This window comes from Myotis yumanensis, unplaced genomic scaffold (genome assembly GCF_028538775.1).
Source record: "Myotis yumanensis isolate MYYU_CA2020_CCGP unplaced genomic scaffold, mMyoYum1.0.hap1 SCAF_10, whole genome shotgun sequence".
NCBI lineage: Eukaryota > Metazoa > Chordata > Mammalia > Chiroptera > Vespertilionidae > Myotis > Myotis yumanensis.
This window is the reverse complement of record NW_027223761.1, coordinates 63,373,428-63,390,970: the sequence shown is the minus strand read 5'-3', so window position 1 is coordinate 63,390,970 and position 17,543 is coordinate 63,373,428. Positions and strand designations below refer to the sequence as shown.

General features: G+C 41.3%; 1 protein-coding gene across 4 annotated transcripts in view; it reads left to right on the top strand.

Moving 5' to 3' along the window:
• ARHGAP42 (Rho GTPase activating protein 42) overlaps window positions 1-17,543 on the top strand; it is a 253,909-nt gene that overhangs the window by 60,159 nt on the left and 176,207 nt on the right. The gene's annotated exons all lie outside the window — the stretch shown is intronic.

Below are 17,543 nucleotides of genomic sequence, written 5' to 3'. Positions count from 1 at the left end.
GATAAAGGTAAAGGGCAATTTTGGGGAACCCTAATCAGTTAGTATACACCAGATATTCAAGGCCAATCTGAGCGTGGGAATCCTAATCAGGATGTTCAAGGCCAAGCTGCCATAGGCAGGTGCAAGGACGCAGCAGTTTCACTGGGTACACTGAGCAAGCATCCCCTTCTATAACCCACAATTGATGTCACTATTTTGTCTAAGTTCGTATAAAGTGTGTTACTGACCAGCCGGTGAGAGGCTGCTGTTATGTGAGGCTGTTTTACTAGCAGGGCTGCTGTATTTGCAGTCCTTGCTTTGCTGGACTGCTTCGTCTAATGGCTCCTTAGTAGCAATGGCTACCTGGACTGCAATAAAGACTCTCTTATACACCTACGACTTCTTATGTCTTCTCCGTCCAATACCTAGTGTCCAAGGAGGTCCAGATCCTGGCAGGGGAACTGAGGCCCAACAGTTGACGTAGTGGAGCAGTATTCAAGGAGTGAGTACTCCAACCATGGGCGCAGCGAACAGGGTCAAGGAGAAACTTACTCCCCAACAGTATTACACATTGTTTTAAAACTGAGCTCTGTGGTTTCTTCCATAAGGAAATTACTTAATGATTCTATAATTCAGCTCTGCCCTTGGAGAAGATGTGGACAAGAATGCTCGTCTCTGCCTCACAGTTGTTCATTCAAACATTAGTATTGGGTGTCTCTTATTAAATACACAGGGTACTGGTTTAAAGATTTCTTTTTTAACTTAATACGGATTTCTCTTTTAGCATGAGTATTTGTTTATATAGGGGAAAGAATCAGTCATGATGTATTACAACAGTATTATTACAGGACACAGAACATTACTGGGGATTAGGAGACTTGAGCCCTAATCCAATTTTGCCACAATAATTTAGCACTCCGACCCTGGGGAAGGCATGCCCCTTCCTGAATCACATGGTTTCATTTCTCACAAGGTGAATAGGTTCGGTTATGTGATCTCTGAATTTTTTTCTGTATCTGAGTTTACTGCTTGGAGATCAGATTTATGCAGCATTCTTTCTCCCACATTTTAACAACCCCTACTTGTCAGTTTGTAGGCGTGGGGTCCATTTGTAGATTAGAGACATGGCCACATCGTCAGAAGACTGGATAAAATGTGTGTACACTTTAGAGAATAATACTGAGTGTACTCATCTTCCAGGTATAAAAATAGAATATTACAAGTATCTGGAACAGCGACTTCCAAGCTTTTATGTGTGTATAAAACACCGAGAGATCTTATTAAATGCAGATTCTGATTCAGAAGGTCTCAGGTTGGGTGTGTGGTTCTGCATTTCCATCAGACTTTGAAGTGATGTTGACGCTGCCGGTGCCTGGACCACACGTTGAGTAGCAGAGATTTATGATCCCTGACATGCCTTTCCACAGTCACATTCCTCTCTTTCCTCTGCCATTTCTTCTGTAGTTTTCCCAGGTCCATGCATTTTAAAATAAAATGTTTTTATTATTTTTTTAAACCTAAGTAGCAAGTCCCAACCTAGCTATCCAAGGACAAGGCAATGTTATCTCCACAAAAGAAAGGCTTTCCGGAGAAGATGAGCTGATTGAGTGTCTGATTCATTGTGTGACTTTAGCTGCTTACATTCATGAGAGTTTCTCCAAGAGAAGTCACTGGGCAGAGTGCAGAGTCCGTAGACAAGCCCTCTCTGCATGTGGGATGGTCACGGTCACGTTGGCCGTCTTTCAGAGGAGCTGTGCCAGGCACTCACTTTCTTAGCTGAATGGTAGTTACCCTGAGGGGGTGTGGAGGTGGCTGGGCTCTTGGAATCTGATGGCTTCTTCTGCTCTCAGGTCTCTAAGGACAGGTGGCTGAGCCATGCCCGCACTTGGCTGAGGGGTACTCAGGAGCCTCTAGGAAGAAGGGAGAGGACCGAGAGGGAAAGGACATCAGTGATCATACTCCACCGAGATGTGGAACAATAGTTGTCATTTCATGTGCCACTTCTTGACACTTGTCATAAATGTCTATCCCCCAATGCAGGCGTTGTAACATACACTTCACCAGAAAAAGGCCTATTATGTTACTAAAATATTATCATATTAGCATTAATATGTAGGAAAAAAACAATACCCCTATACTCGCATAACTACAATTATTTTGACTTAGAAATGATACCTATAAATTCCAAGAAGGCAGAGAGTTCAGATCTCTGTTTTTAGTTTTTTTTTTAGAGAAAGAACAAAAAAACATTTTGGCTTTAGCACCTGACCTAGGGCCTGACTCATAGTAGCCCCTCTGTTAAATTGTATAATAAATGACAACTTTCCTTATAAAATTTAATTTTTTCACTTATGTGTATGCTTTTTAATAGCATTATATATATAATTTAGGAATTATATATATATAAATTTGTTGTTTCTTTTTAAAGAGGATTATAGTAATTACTTCTGAGTTTTTATAGATATAATTTTTAATAATTTCATAGCTTTAAAATATTCCATCAGGTTCATATACCTGAATTTATGAAGTCTCTTGAGTACATTCACGCTGACTCTAGTTGGTCTTTTTCTTGTTATCAGCAGTATAGTAAACATTTCTTTTAATTTCCATTGTGCTTCTTACTTAAAACACCTTCTTGAAGGCACACTAGTGACTGCAGAGGTAGGTTTTCAGTCACTGCCATGGGACCTTCCTGGCCGATGTCAAGTGATTTCCTCGGGTTGTGGTGGATTTGCTATCTCAACATTGGTCTGTTTGTCTCTTTCCACTTTGGCTAACGGGATGTTGTGGCTCTTGCAGGTTAGATTTGAAAGGTGTGAATTGATCAGTAGGTAGAGGCTTATTATATGCAATGAATATTACATTCAATTCTAATGCTTAGAGGGCTTTGAGGAGTTAGACCAAGGTGAATACTATATAGGAGTAGGTGTAATATTGTTTGCTACTTTCATATCAGGAGACTTTTTTAGCTCCTATTGCAGAGAATCTGACTTAAACACCGATGTTTTGTTAGGAAAACCTAACTTAGAATACAAATATTTATAAACTTAAATTATTTCTGAAACAATTACTGTAAAAATATAGATGTGTTCCCATATGCTCTCCATCTAACGCTTTTTATCCTTTAACTGAGCCCCAAGCGCAGCCTGAACAGTTAAAAATGACGACGTATAGAATAAAGAAATAGTAGACTTTTGGTAATCATCCCTAACATGAGGGCTTATGTACCAAGCACAGGCATCCCGGAATGTATCACTGGGACTAATTGGTGAGGCTGGTGTGGGTGGAGGGCAAGAACCGTCCTTACCCACTTTGTCACTCTCAGTTCTACATGGAAAAGGACAGCGTCAGTTGTCTTTAAAATAGCTTGCTGAAGCCCGGGTTTCAGCTTCTTTATTCCTCTGATTTAATAAGAGAGGAATGAAGTAGGGACAGCTGTGACTCTTAGCTTTCTGTATTAGCCACAGCCCTCCCCGCCAGAGTAGTCTTGAGACTTAACCAAGGACGTAACCACTAAATCGGATGACTTACCAGAAACGCTCATTTTTTATAATTGAGCAATGTCAGTAGCAAAATAACACATAAAATCAAGACGTTTGCAGACTTTCTGTAAGTTATGGTGGTGGGAATGGATGGGAGGGCATTAGGAAGGTGAGTAAGATGTCTGCTTTCCATGTGCTTACAGTGGAATAGGGTGGGAAACAGATTTTGAACAAAGTAAGTAAAAGAAGGTACTGTTTCTATATCAGTATAATTACCTAATTAGTGAAGCTGTTGCAGGACATTTTTTTAAACTGGCAGGGCTGTGTCTGGCCTGTAAATTGGCCCCGCTCTTCAGCTGCCCCCTCCTGCTCCCACCTCTTTGGCCTGTGCTTGCTGGCTTTTTGGTTTGTTTGTTTTGGTATCAGTGAGACGGTGTTGGCATGGAAGGAAGCAAAATGGGAATAGTGGTCTGGGACGCAGTGGGGAATTCCTGTGGCTCAGAGAGCAGGTTAGTTGTTTCCAGAATTAAAGTCCCAAGCAGGGCAGCATCACACACTCTCCTTTTAGCATCTCCCTTCCCATTCAAGAGCAGCCAGAGGTCATTGCTTCTCCCTTTTCTAAGGATGAATGAGCTGCAGGTGAGCTTTTGATGGCACTCTTTTATTTGCCCACCGCAGAGCTGGCCTGGTGGGAAGCAGCCTATTGAGTCCATCCAACTTCACTTCCCACGGCTGCTCTGACGGCCCACTTTTTGTACTGCTTTAGTGTTTTGAACTGAGTAAAGACACTAAGTTAGGAGTAGGTTAGGAGTTGAGCAGCTGGACACTTGGGGCTTGGAAATTTGTGGTGGAGGGGAGGGGAGGGGAAGGATTATAAAGTAGTAAAGATTCAGTCCTCCTCAAATAACATGGACAGACTAGATACAAAATGTGCTGTACTTTAACTATAGGTGCATAGTTATGTGTATGTAAATGCAGAAAGACAGTACTCACTGCTTCAGTCCTGAAACATGTACCTACATGGACATCAATTGCCAAAGTGAGTCAGTGCCTGAAAACCTTACTAGTAAGAAATAAAAGGCTATCACCACACAAAATAAAATACTGTTCCTTTGAAAACAGTTTACCCTGGTTCATTTAAACAAATAGACGCTCAAAGATATTACTGTGAATCAGCATAGGAGACAGGTTGTTTTGCTATGTTAATTTAACACATGAGAGTATAGGATAATAAAAAGCTGTAAATCTTAGTATATTACTTCAGGATTTATGTCCACACCAAAGGTGAGGTATGTAGGTTACTGTGTTTTGTTCCTGTATTTAGTGCCTATAACTTGAAATCACTTTAAGCCTTAAAAGATGTCTGGATTTTAAAAATACCAGATATTGTTAGTCAAGCTGAACAGGTACCCGTAAGAATACTAGTATTAGTCACTGAGAAGAGGCAAAGGTTGCTCATTCTATGTAATCTTGGAGACCATTGGAAAGTCCAGCTGCAATTGTGTGTGAACAGCTTGTGTAGTAACCTGTGTTAATTCTCTGCAAGTCTTGGACAATGTGAACTTTGCACTTAAGAGATTAAACATTTACCAAGAAGGAGAGTCAGTTTGCTAGTAAATATTTTAGGTGGGGACTTCATTCCTTCAGACACACCTAAACAGAAAATTCCTGTGGTAGAGACAGACAACATACAACCACTTGTCAACTAAGGTTATGGCTCCCAACACTGAGTGGAGAAATGAGGCCATCAGTTAGGTAATTTAAATTAAAATATGTTTTTTAATAATTGCCCAGGACTCCAGGGTCGGCAAACTGCGGCTCTCGAGCCACATGCGGCTCTTTGGCCCCTTGAGTGTGGCTCTTCCTAAGCCTTAGGAGTGCCCTAATTAAGTTAATAATAATGTATCTACCTATATAATTTAAGTTTAAAAAATTTGGCTCTCAAAATAAATTTCCATCGTTGTACTGTTGATATTTGGCTCTGTTGACTAATGAGTTTGCCGACCACTGGCCCAGGTATTTTTGACATAACTAATGTATTCTTGTTCAGGTATTTGCTCTGTTTCAATACAGATGTGCACATATAGAAATACTGATGATTGGTACTTAAGAGTTCTTAAAATGATGAGCATGGTACATCCTAAAAAACACTTTTATGCCTTGGCTGGTGTTGCTGCTCTGCCAGGCCCACTAGTCAAGGGCACACACCTGGGTGGTTGCACATTTGTAGTTGAGCGCATGTTGGAGGCAACCAATTGATGCCTCTTTCTCTCTCTTTTTTTCTCTCTCTCCCTCCCTCCTTCCCTTCCACTTTCCCTAAAATCAATGGAAAAAAATATCCTCGAGTGAGGATTAACAAAACAAAACAAAAAAACAGAACCCCCCCCACCACCACTTTTATATGGAAATCTATGTACAAATTGTATGTGTGCAGATTGATTGAAAGTCAAACCCAGTCCAAGTTTTGAATACTACTGCATTATCTGGAATGTGCCATACATTTTGGGTTCTTTTCTGTTCTTTTTTTTTTTTTTTAAATATATTTTATTGATTTTTTACAGAGAGGAAGGGAGAGGGATAGAGAGTTAGAAACATCGATGAGAGAGAAACATCGATCAGCTGCCTCCTACACACCTCCTACTGGGATGTGCCCGCAACCAAGGTACATGCCCTTGACCGGAATCGAACCTGGTACCCTTCAGTCCTCAGGCCGACGCTCTATCCACTGAGCCAAACCGGTTAGGGCATCTTTTCTGTTCTGTCTTTAGGAGAATATGATGAAAGGTGACACTACAGGAGACAAATTTTAAATAGTTACATTTTAAGTCACAGGGCCTTTATTGTTTGTTTTTGAGCTAGTAGAGCTTTGCCCAGCTGCAAATATTTGTCGTTGATCACCTCTCTGAGGCTGGGTGTGCATTAGTGTGATACAGTGGTAAAGGGACTTCACCCTGAGCTGGAAATCATCTTGGGGTATTGACAGAAGCCTGGAGTGATCAGGGATGCTTGCTCAGAGGATGTGAGTAGAAGACATTTTTTAAGGGAGTGGTTGGTAAATTTTCCTTCATTTTCTGTGTTAGAGAAATTACTGTGGGAAAATTCTAAATCTTATGCCACATTCACTTTGAGGATGCATCTGCCAGGTACAATGGAAAAGTGTTGTTTGATCCAGTTTTCCAAGTTATAAATTAGGAATATAGTCTGGGACAGGAAGTATGGCAGTTTGCTTTGTGTGTTTTTAAGGGATTTATACGTAGTATAGGTTAAAAAAATAACTGGTATATTTATAATAGGAAATATATTTAAAAAATCATAAGTGAATTTAGCTAAAAAATAACCTATTTTATTCAATTTAAACTAATAAAATTCAACTATAAACTACTAAGCTAACAAATTATTAAAAGCTTCTGTAAAGATTTTCTTCAAAATTTAGTTATGAGCTACACATACTCATCCATACCGATTACTACTAATCATTGTCTAATGCAGGGGTCCTCAAACTACGGCCCACGGGCCACATGCAAATACAAATATTGTATTTGTTCCCGTTTTGTTTTTTTACTTCAAAATAAGATATGTGCAGGGTGCATAGGAATTTGTTCATAGTTTTTTTTTAAACTATAGTCTGGCCCTCCAACGGTCTGAGGGACAGTGAACTGGCCCCCTGTTTAAAAAGTTTGAGGACCCCTGGTCTAATGCTATCGCGATGGATTAGATCAGCAGTTCTCAACCTGTGGGTCGCGACCCCTTTGGGGTTCGAACGACCCTTTCACAGGGGTCGCCTAAATACATCCTGCATATCAGATATTTACATTACGATTCATAACAGTAGCAAAATTACAGTTATGAAGTAGCAACGAAAATAATTTTATGGTTGGGGGTCACCACAACATGAGGAACTGTATTAAAGGGTCGTGGCATTAGGAAGGTTGAGAACCACTGCATTAGATGGAGCCTGGCCATGGAGCTCTTCTTAGACATTTTTTCGGGGGGAAAAGTTTGCAACCCAGAAACAATTACCTTTACTAACCACAACTGAAGTCTTCAAAAAGAGACCTGTGATTTTTATTAAATTCTAGGGAACATATTACCTTCTCACAGGCTGAATCAAAAGAAAATCCATCAGTTATTACAGATCCCTCATAACAACCCACTTAAATGTCGGTTATATAAGTCAGGAAGTCCTCTTAGAGTGGAACCTTCCCAAATGCCTAGGTTGTTTATACAAATAACATTTTCTTTTGAACTCTGTAGAGGAAGCATGTTTTATTTTTAATGACTCTCAGTTGGACAATTGAAATATTGTTTTCCATTTCTTTACCACCCTTATTTTTGCACCCACACAGAAACCACCCACAACTGAGGATTGGAACAGCTGGGGAAGTTGTGTATTTCAGGTGGAGTTCTTCTCTAAAAAAACATGTCACTTACGAGATGTTTTATTATATTAGCTCTGTATTTTAAAGAACATAACTTGATTTATTTTGAAGTTCAAAGGTTTAGATTTTTTCATTTCCGGCTCTGAAAAACAATATGAATCTTATGCCACTAGCCACACGTCTCAAAGAAAAAAACTGTCTTAACTTACTAACATACAATAATCCCCTGAAACCCATTTATTTATTTTGCGATTTGTTGTGGTGAACAAAAAATAGTTTGGTCTTCTTCATAGAGAATTCAGTCTCTTATCTCTTCCAGCAGATTTTATGCTCTTTGAGGTTAGAAAGTTTACTCCCATTTCTATTCCTGCATAATACTTTAGAACAGCGGTTTTCAACCTGTCGGTCACGACCCCTTTGGCGGTCGAACGACCCGTTCTCAGGGTCGCCTAAGACCATCCTGCATATCAGATATTTACATTATGATTCATAACAGTAGCAACATTACAGTTATGAAGTAGCAACGAAAATAATTTTATGGTTGGGTCACAACATGAGGAACTGCATTTAAAGTGCCAGAAGGTTGAGAACCACTGCTTTAGAGCTTTACTTGTAGCAGAGGCTTAGTAAATAGTTGTTTCATAAATCTAGGGGACCTTTATATAGAAACAAAGCACCTTAAGATACATAAATGTTCAAGGTAGGCCAGGCCTAGCTGTGTGAGTGGGAAGATGAGGGAAGGCCGCTCTGCGGGAGGGGTTGTTTAATTTGGTCATGGAGAAGTGGTCCGTGAAGAGGGAATACGAACATTTCAGACATAGGGAAGGGATGAATGCAGGCTTTGAGGAGGGAAGGAGAAAGCCAAGGGGAAATGGCATGTGTGAGCAGGTATACAAGACCTAGTAGGCTAAGTTAGGGATGTGGAGTTTTAACTTAAAGGCAATGAGAAGACATTGCTGGGCATTAATCAGAAAAGTGACATTGTATTTGCATTTTAAAAAAGGTTAATCTCACTATCTCATGGAAGACTTAACGCTGCTCCAGATGAGCTCTTCTTAAAATGTCTTACTTGGCTATTTCTTTGTGTTTGTGCTCAGGAGAAAATGGGGCATGGGTATCCTAATGGGTAGTATAATGTAACCTATGGATACCTGTGTTGGTTTTAATGCACTTGCACTGAACAACAGAACCACAGTTGGAATACATCTCTTTTATTGGATGTATGAATAGAATGGCCTTAGTAAAACTGGAATCTTGTGATTGGCTTGTACTTTCAAGCCTAAGCCATGACATACTCTTGACATTGTTGTCATAATGTTTGGCATAGTAACAGGAACATGTTTTCATTGCCTTTTGGTCAGCATCAGACACCAAAAAGGTGAAGTGGCGGCCTGTGTGGTGTTAGGTGCATGGTTTGAACTTTTGTTGGTAGTGTCTTTGTTTGCTTAGCATAATTTCTCCACCCATGTGGAAGATCACATAAATTCAGCGTCTGCTTTGAAAATAGCTTTTGAAGATGGTATTATGTCACAGTGAAAGTGTTTTTACCATTGGTGTGGAGTTTATATCTTGCTAGTTGAGAGCTGCATTTCTTCTGGGATAATTCTCATACTTTGTGTACAAGTGGGGATGAGGAGTAGCTCAGGTTATTGTTTTTTTGTTTGTTTGTTTTATTTCTTTAGAATTTTTAGAAAGTGCTACTTCTGCGTAGTATCTGAAGAGAAGAGACCTTGGAGAACATGGGAGCTCCCTGTCACTTTGCTTTAGACACAGGTGAATCGATTTTCTAAAGTCACACTAGTAGGAGAACCCTGTTCACCTAGCTCCTTGGTTCTGAACTTGGAGCTTACTCGTTCATTCATGCAATAAAGCTGTACCAAGTACCTGTGATTTGTCAGAAACCATTTTGGGTACTGACACATCAGTGTGCAAAACAGAAAAAAAAAAAATCCCCACCTAATGGGTTTGCATTTGTTCGAGGAGTTAAATAAATTTAAGTTTATTATATGTTAAGTTAGGTTGTGATAAATTTTTATAGAGATACAAAAAGAAGGGACATTTAAAAAATTTTTCTTCAGTGTTTCTTTCATATACAGATATATCATTTTAAGATAGTGGTATTACTGCAAAGTGCTTATAATTGGAACCTTGATTTATCCTTTATTCCCTGTGTAATTAATCAAACTTACATGACCATGTAAACATTGATCCTTTTTCTGTATTGAAACCATTTGGTACAAAGGGCATAAAAATAGTCAGTGCTTCTGAGGCCTGCTGCCTGTATCAGCCCTAGATTTTTTCCTGAAGTCTTTAGGATGTTGAAGCATTTCTCCGGTTCTGTACTTAACCACTGCTTCCCACTGCTCCAGACCATTGCACTTCTTCCCTTGCGTGGGCATATTTAATCTGACTTGAACATTCGTTGTCTTGATTTGTGCAATATTGAAGAAAGCTAATGTGTAATATCCTCTTAGCTGGAGTACAAACATTGAGACCCAGAGCATAAGCATAGAGGGCTTTGCCATGTAGTGTAAAGCTTTATGCGCATGCTCTCCAGAGACGCTCAAGGCTTTTGATTGAAGTTGCTCTTTAGAAGGTTTATTCTGGCATCAGTATGTGTGACGAATTACAGCACGGAAATGTTTGCCAGTTCGGAGTGAGTTAGAGATTGCCTTCATCACCACATCTTTTATGAACTAAGAGAGAACATTTTAAAATGTGAATGAAATAATAAAAGTACAGTTTCACTTTTGACATAAAATGTTTGGACCAGAAATGCAGTAGTCCTGGAAACTGTATCTGCCAAAGGCAAGGACCAGCATATGAGCAATGAAGAGAGACTATGGGATGGGAAGCCAGAATATAGAGGGAGAAGTTGGAAAGAAACAAGAGTTGAATAATAGGCCTAAAAAAAGAAAAAGAGGAGCGTGCCTTGGATAGTTATCTAGGAATATGTGCCTGGGAGAAAAAAGGCTAATTCCAAGTAAATTCTCTGTCAGAGATAAAATTGAGGATAGTTGTTGAGGGCTGTAGAGAGAACTTAAAGGTTATTCTTGATTCTTGGGACTCAGATAATATATTATTACCACAAGGGTCAAGCGTACTACTTCTGCCATTGAAAGTACAGATGACTTTCAAGCAAGGAGGTAGAGATGATCCTTACAAATTTTATTAAAATACATACTGTTTTCTGCCTGGCTGGTGTGGCTCAGTGGTTGAGCGTTGACTTATGAACCAGGAGGTCACAGTGTGATTCCAGGTCAGGGCACATGCCCAGGTTGCAGGCTCAATCTCCAGTGGGGGGTGTGCAGGAGGCAGCTGATCAATGATTGCCTCTCATCATTGATGTTTCTATCTCTCTCTCCCTCTTCCTCTCTGAAATAAATACAAATATATTTTAAAAATACATACTGTTTTCTATTTAAATGTAGTTTGAATTCTTAATTCATTACACAAAGCATGCATCCCTCCCCTTTTCCCTCCCAAACTGCCTACCATCAGAATCAAGTATGGAAACCTTAAAAATATGATTCCTGGGCCCACCCTCAGACCTGAACTAAGGTGGAATCCCCTGGGTTGAGACCTTAGTAGCTTATAATTTCATGGATATTATTGGTGACTAATGTAGCTTGTGAGAAACCACTACTCTAAACAATACACTTGTGGTTTACACCGCGGTAGACACAACTGGGGAGGCCATTTATGGCCACATTATTTTTTCACAGCCTGCAAAAAGGTTTTGGTTTATGTAGAACATGTTGATATGTACCCTGATTATGAGAGATGGTATTAAATGGGCCCGTGTAGGTGCTGCGCAAATCTCCCAGGGATGAAAAAAATCAGTTTTCCAAGTTAAAGTCATATACTAGTATAAGGTGTGACTTAGTTCATGCTGATATAGACTTTGGAGTCTCTAGAGTTTTCTATCAATAATGAATATCTTCTGAGTACAAAGAACTTTATGGGTAATTTAGAACATGCAAACATGCGTAAAGTCTTCTTATATCCTTACTAGAGGCCTGGTGCACAAAATTTGTGCATAGGTAGGGTCCCTAGGCCTGGCCGGTGATCAGGGCCGATCTGTGGGGCGACTGGTGGGGCAATTGGGGGCCCCCGCTGGCACTGGCCTTGGCCGGCCTCGTGCTGCCCACTCACCAGCTTTGTCCCCCGCCACCACCCCACTTGCCGGCCGACCCTGCCCCCGGCCACCGCTGCTGGTCGCCTTCCTCTGTGGGGTTACCGGCAGGGTGATTGGGGGTCCCCTGCTGGCACCCACCTTGGCTGACCCAGGGCCTGTGGGCTGGGGGAAGCTCTTGTGTTAAGCGTTTGCCCCCTGGTGGTCAGTGCACATCATAGCGACTGGTCATTCCACCAGTCGTTCCGCCATTCTGTTGATTTTCATATTAGGCTTTTATTATATAGGATTAGGCTTATAAAATACAAGGGAGCAATAAAGGAGCTTTATGGTACAATCACTGTAATACTAAGGAGAATGTGCTGAGTGCTGTAGTGTGGTAAGACCAAAAATGCCGTGAGTACACCAATGCTGGAGAAGGAACTTCCTACTGGGAACATCAGAAGATGCTCTCATAGAGGGGGTTATTCGTGCTGAGTCCTAATGGTTACACAAGAAACAGCTTAGGAAATGTAGGTAAAGAAAATGCATGGAAATGGGAAGCTATAAGAACTTCTACTAGTTTCAAAGTACTAAGCTAGAGATTAGAAATAGTAGCATCTCAGGCTAAGATACTTAGAAAGGTACCTATGGCCCTACGATGGAGATCCCGAATCACTTAAAATATGGAGTTTGGATTTTATTTAATGATTCAAGGTTTTTGAGTTGGATAATGACATAATCAAAGGTGCCCCCTTCCTTTTCTTAATTTCGACCTTCAGTACATACGGTGAATTGGAGTCATAGAAGCTGGGCAACCAATAACGAGGCTACTGTAATAGTATAGCTGAGATGAAGTGTTATTCTTACGTAGATCTAGAAGGATAGAGGAGAGAGGTATGCAGAATTTGGTGAGTGGGGGCAAGGAAGGAAGAATAATCCATCACTTGAGTTACTAGGAACATGGTGTTAGGAGCCCATTTATCCGTTTGTATGTGGCCTGAGTACCGAAACAGAATTATGAGTTAGGATTTGACACATGTTAAGTTTCGAGATGCAGATAAAGTCCCTTGTAGAAATTCGCAGGAGGTAACTGTATTTGTTAAATTTAGAATAGTGAGTTGGGGCTATGGGGCTATGCCTGGAGTAGTGGGAAAGTGTATACATTTCAGGTGAGTTACTTTGGGTTCAAAGTTTAGCTCTTCAAGTCATTAGCTCTATGACCTCATATCTTGTTTATCCTCTGTATTTCAGTTTCATTATTTAAAAAAATAGGAGAATGGTGAGAGGAGATTGGGGTGTTGGACTTGTGACCTCCTTGTGGGGTATTGTGAAAATTAAGGAGCTGTGTACAGCGCTGCATGTATCCAGTAAACCTCCTTCCCCCACCCATGTCTTCCTGCCCTTCCTTTATGGCAAAGAAGTGTACTGGAGTAAGTTCATAGCCCGAGGGGAAGGAGAAATAGCTTGTGAGAAGAGAAGAGTGACAATAGAAAGGAGAGGGAGAGAGAAACAGAAAAATGTAGCTGAAGATGGGAGAGGGTGAGAGTAGAAGCTTCACGGCACCTTGTTAGCTTTGAGAGGAAGAGGGCCCCTTTCCCGAGACAGGCAAGTTTGAAGAGAATGAATAAAGACAGTGTTGATCAGAAGGTCTTGAACTTCTCTCAGAGAAGCAGAAGGCTAGGCCATCTGGTATGAGGAGGGGAAGTGTGGGGCTGGGTTCTTGAGAAAGGAGAAAATTCTTTTTAGATAACCACTGTGGGAAATAAGATTAGGAGTAAACCAGAGTTGAATGAAAGGATTGCCAAAAAAGCAAAAGCCAAGGGTTAGATAGCTTGAACTCTTGGTGTCCTTGTGGGTGTATGAAATTACAGAGGAGAAGGTCATGGGAGGTTAAGAGGTTGTGGAAAAGAGAAGCTGGAAATTGGACACGGAAGCGGATGTTGAAGTTTCAGGAGGGTGGTGGCAGGAGGATTGGGTGCAGAGGAGGAGTATGAACGGGTGCTTTAGTCTTTGTGGAATGTGAAGGAGTGCTGGGAAGTCTGTTCCTGATGGTAGTGAGAACGGGATTGGGGAGGGGGGGCGGGAAGGGGGTACTTGGTGTAAGTAGTTGTTTGTCAGCAACAGATCATTTCCTTCAAGGCAGGATACTTGGCACCTGATTGCCCTTGTAGCATAAACAGCTCTGGCACTGGTTGCTTTTAGAGATGATGTGCCTGTTCTTTCTTGTAATGTAGCAGGGTAGTAGGCTGGCACCGCTCTCCCCCCACCCCACCCCCACAATAATGGTTTGCTGGAAGAAATAAGACTTCTATATCACACAATCAAAGTTAAATACCTGCTTTTCTTTTGCTGCTTTTAAGATTCTTCCCCTGCCTTTAACCTTTGGCATTTTAATTATGATGTGTCTTGGTATGGGCTCATCTTTGGATTCATTTTGTTTGGGACTCTCTGTGCTTCCTGGACTTGTATGCCCATTTCCTTCACCAGGTTAGGGAAGTTTTCTGTCATTAGTTTTTCAAATAGGTTTTCAATTCTTTGCTTTCTCTCCTCTCCTTCTGAAACTTAAATGATGTGAGTATTAAGTTGTCCCAGAGGCTCCTTACACTATCCTCATTTTAAAATTCTTTTTTCTTTTTGCTGTTCTGATTGGGTGTTTTTTGCTTCCTTATATTCCAAATTGGTGTTTTGTTCCTCAGCTTCATCTATTCTACTGTTGATTCCCTGTAAGTTTTGTGTATCCTTCATTTCTGACTGGTTTCCATGTCCTTTTTTATGCTGTTGAAGATCTCTCGCCAAGTTAATCTACTCTTTCCCTAAGTTCATTGAGCATAACCAGTGTTTAGAACTTTGTATGTAGTAGATTGCTTGCCTCCATTATGTTTAGTTCTTTTCCTGGAATTTTGTTCAGTTATTTCATTTGGGACATGTTTCTTTGTCTCCTCATTTTGGCAGCCTCCCTGTTTTTGTTTCTATGTATTAGGTAAACTGCTATGTCTCCTGGGCTTGGCAGAGTGGCCTAATATAGTAGGTGTCCTGTAGGGTCCAGTGGCACAGCCTCCCTGTTCACCCAAGCAGGGCACTCCAGGTGCATTCCCACCACATGGGCTGTATACATTCTTGTTTGTAGTTGAGCCTGGATTGCTGTTGGCATGTCATGGGAGGGGTTTATCCCCAGGCCCATCAGTTGCAAGGACTAACTGTGATCACTGTGGAAAATCAGTTGTGCTGGGATCGAACCCATGGATCATAACTTACTTCATTGGGGGTCCGGTGCTGCTGAGTCCAACCCTTGAACATTTCACCCGTGGAGGTGGTAGGGTGGTCCTTCAGCATTGTCTGAAACTGTCTACCAGATGCACTGGCTCTGGTGCCTCCTGGGAGGTGCAGGCCAAGGTCAGCTATTGCCTGTGTTCTGCCTGGGGCCACCTGTCATGAGCTACAAAGTGATCTGCAGATGGCTGCTACTTGTGCTGTGCTGGGAGGTACTCAGGAGAGGCCAACCTGTGAACCAAAGCTGGCTGCCATTATTGCTGGCCCTTGGGCCACCTAGTGAGAAGTATGGGGCACACTGAGGCCAGATGCTGCTGGTTTGAGAGATTTTAGGAAAATGAGCCAAGACAAGCCATTATTGTGGAAAAGCCACTGTATACAGCTTGGGTGAGCCTGCAAGTTGGATGTGGCGGGGTCTCAGGGAATCACCTAGGCTGGGCGAACAGTGTGAGACAGGTTGATGGAGACTGAAATCTGGCCTGGCCTACTAGCTCTGTCAGGCATTATAGTTCCTCTCAGTATGTCCCTGGTGCCTTTTAAGCTGCTACTCCAGCTCTGGAGCTGAGAGGAAGTGAGTCTGAGTACGTACATGTGTGGGCCCTTTAAGAGGAATGCCTGGGACTCTAGCAGAACTCTGTCTGACTCAGCCACAATCCCCGCTGCTTTTTTACACCCGGAAATTATGGCACTGGAATCCTGGGTTAGGGAGCCTGGGTTAGGGATGGGACTCTCACTCCTTAAGGGAGACCTCAATAGCCGAGATATCCATCCCAATTTTTATCCACCACACGTGGTTGTAGGACCAGCCTCTTTTATGTCTCCACCCCTCCTACCAGTCTACATGTGGCTTTTTCTGTATATCCTTATTGGTAGGACTTCCATTCAGCTAGATTTCAGGTTTTATGATGATGGCTGTTCTATAGTTTAGTTGTAATTTTGATGTAGTTGTAGAAGGATACAAGTACTGCATTTACTTAAGCCATCATCTTGATTGGAAGCTAAATAACTTTTCATTGCTGAAATAATATATAATATTTGTTATGCCCAGATTTCAGGATCCCCAAGAGACCACACCAGGGAGCCAGCCGTGTCCGATGCAAATGCAAAGAGTCTTTTATTCAAACCCGGGCTTGGCTCCCCTACCCTCCTTTATAGTAAGGGGAGGAGAGAGGACTGTGGGCCCTGCTGATTGGCCAGGCGCAAGTCGGTGTCTCGTTACACAGGATGTGGTTGTATCTATGGCGCGCACTTCCCTTGATTATACTTCCGGGAAGAAGCTACTTGCTGAGCACATGGCTGCTGCCCAAAAATGGAAGATTCAGGGCAAGATGGAGGGCGTAGCCCTCGCCCTTTCAATATGCTTTTCCATTTTGGAACATCTCATTATTGCTGAAACCTAATTCATCTGAATGCAATGTAGTTCAACACATGGATGCAGTGGTAGGCTATAGAAGAAGAATTTAAATGCAAGTATTCAAGGACTTGTTTTCAAGATTAATATTTTTTTAATTTTTAAAATTTTATTTTTCAATTACTGTCTACATATGATATTATTTTGTATTTGTTTCAGGTGTACAGCGTAGTGGTTAGATAGTTATACTAAAATTAATGACTTTTTGATTTGTATTTGATGATTAAAAAAAATCTAACCACCAGGAGGACATTGTGGAGAATTTAGTTTAGATACCTCAAAGATAATTAAATTTCTATGTATTTTTCTTGCAATCCTAGATTCCAAGTGGCTGTGAAGTATTGGAAAGATGACATCTCTTTTTGCAAGGGTGTATTACAGTGATCTGCCAGCCTTAGACAGTGCCTTGTGACTTATTTTTTTGTTGGTTTAGGAAGCAATTTATTGGCTTTGCAACTAGGCATCTACAGAGCTTGAAGCCACAAATGAAGTGGAAAATCTTATTTGATGTTGTGGTTCTCAGAAAATAATAACTAGAGTTTGTGATTGCAAATGATGGCAGTATTGCAGACACAGTGGACTGGCCCATTAGTGGGGGTGTTGTTACCAGTGACACAATATCTGGTGGGAGATTTGGTGTCAGTTTTTTTTTTTTTTTTTTTTTTTTTTTTTTTTAAATATATTTTATTGATTTTTTTAACAGAGAGGAAGGGAGAGAGATAGAGAGTCAGAAACATCGATGAGAGAGAAACATCGACCAGCTGCCTCCTGCACACCCCCACTGGGGATGTGCCCGCAACCCAGGTACATGCCCTTGACCGGAATCGAACCCGGGACCTTTCAGTCCGCAGGCCGACGCTCTATCCACTGAGCCAAACCGGTTTCGGCTGGTGTCAGTTTTTAAA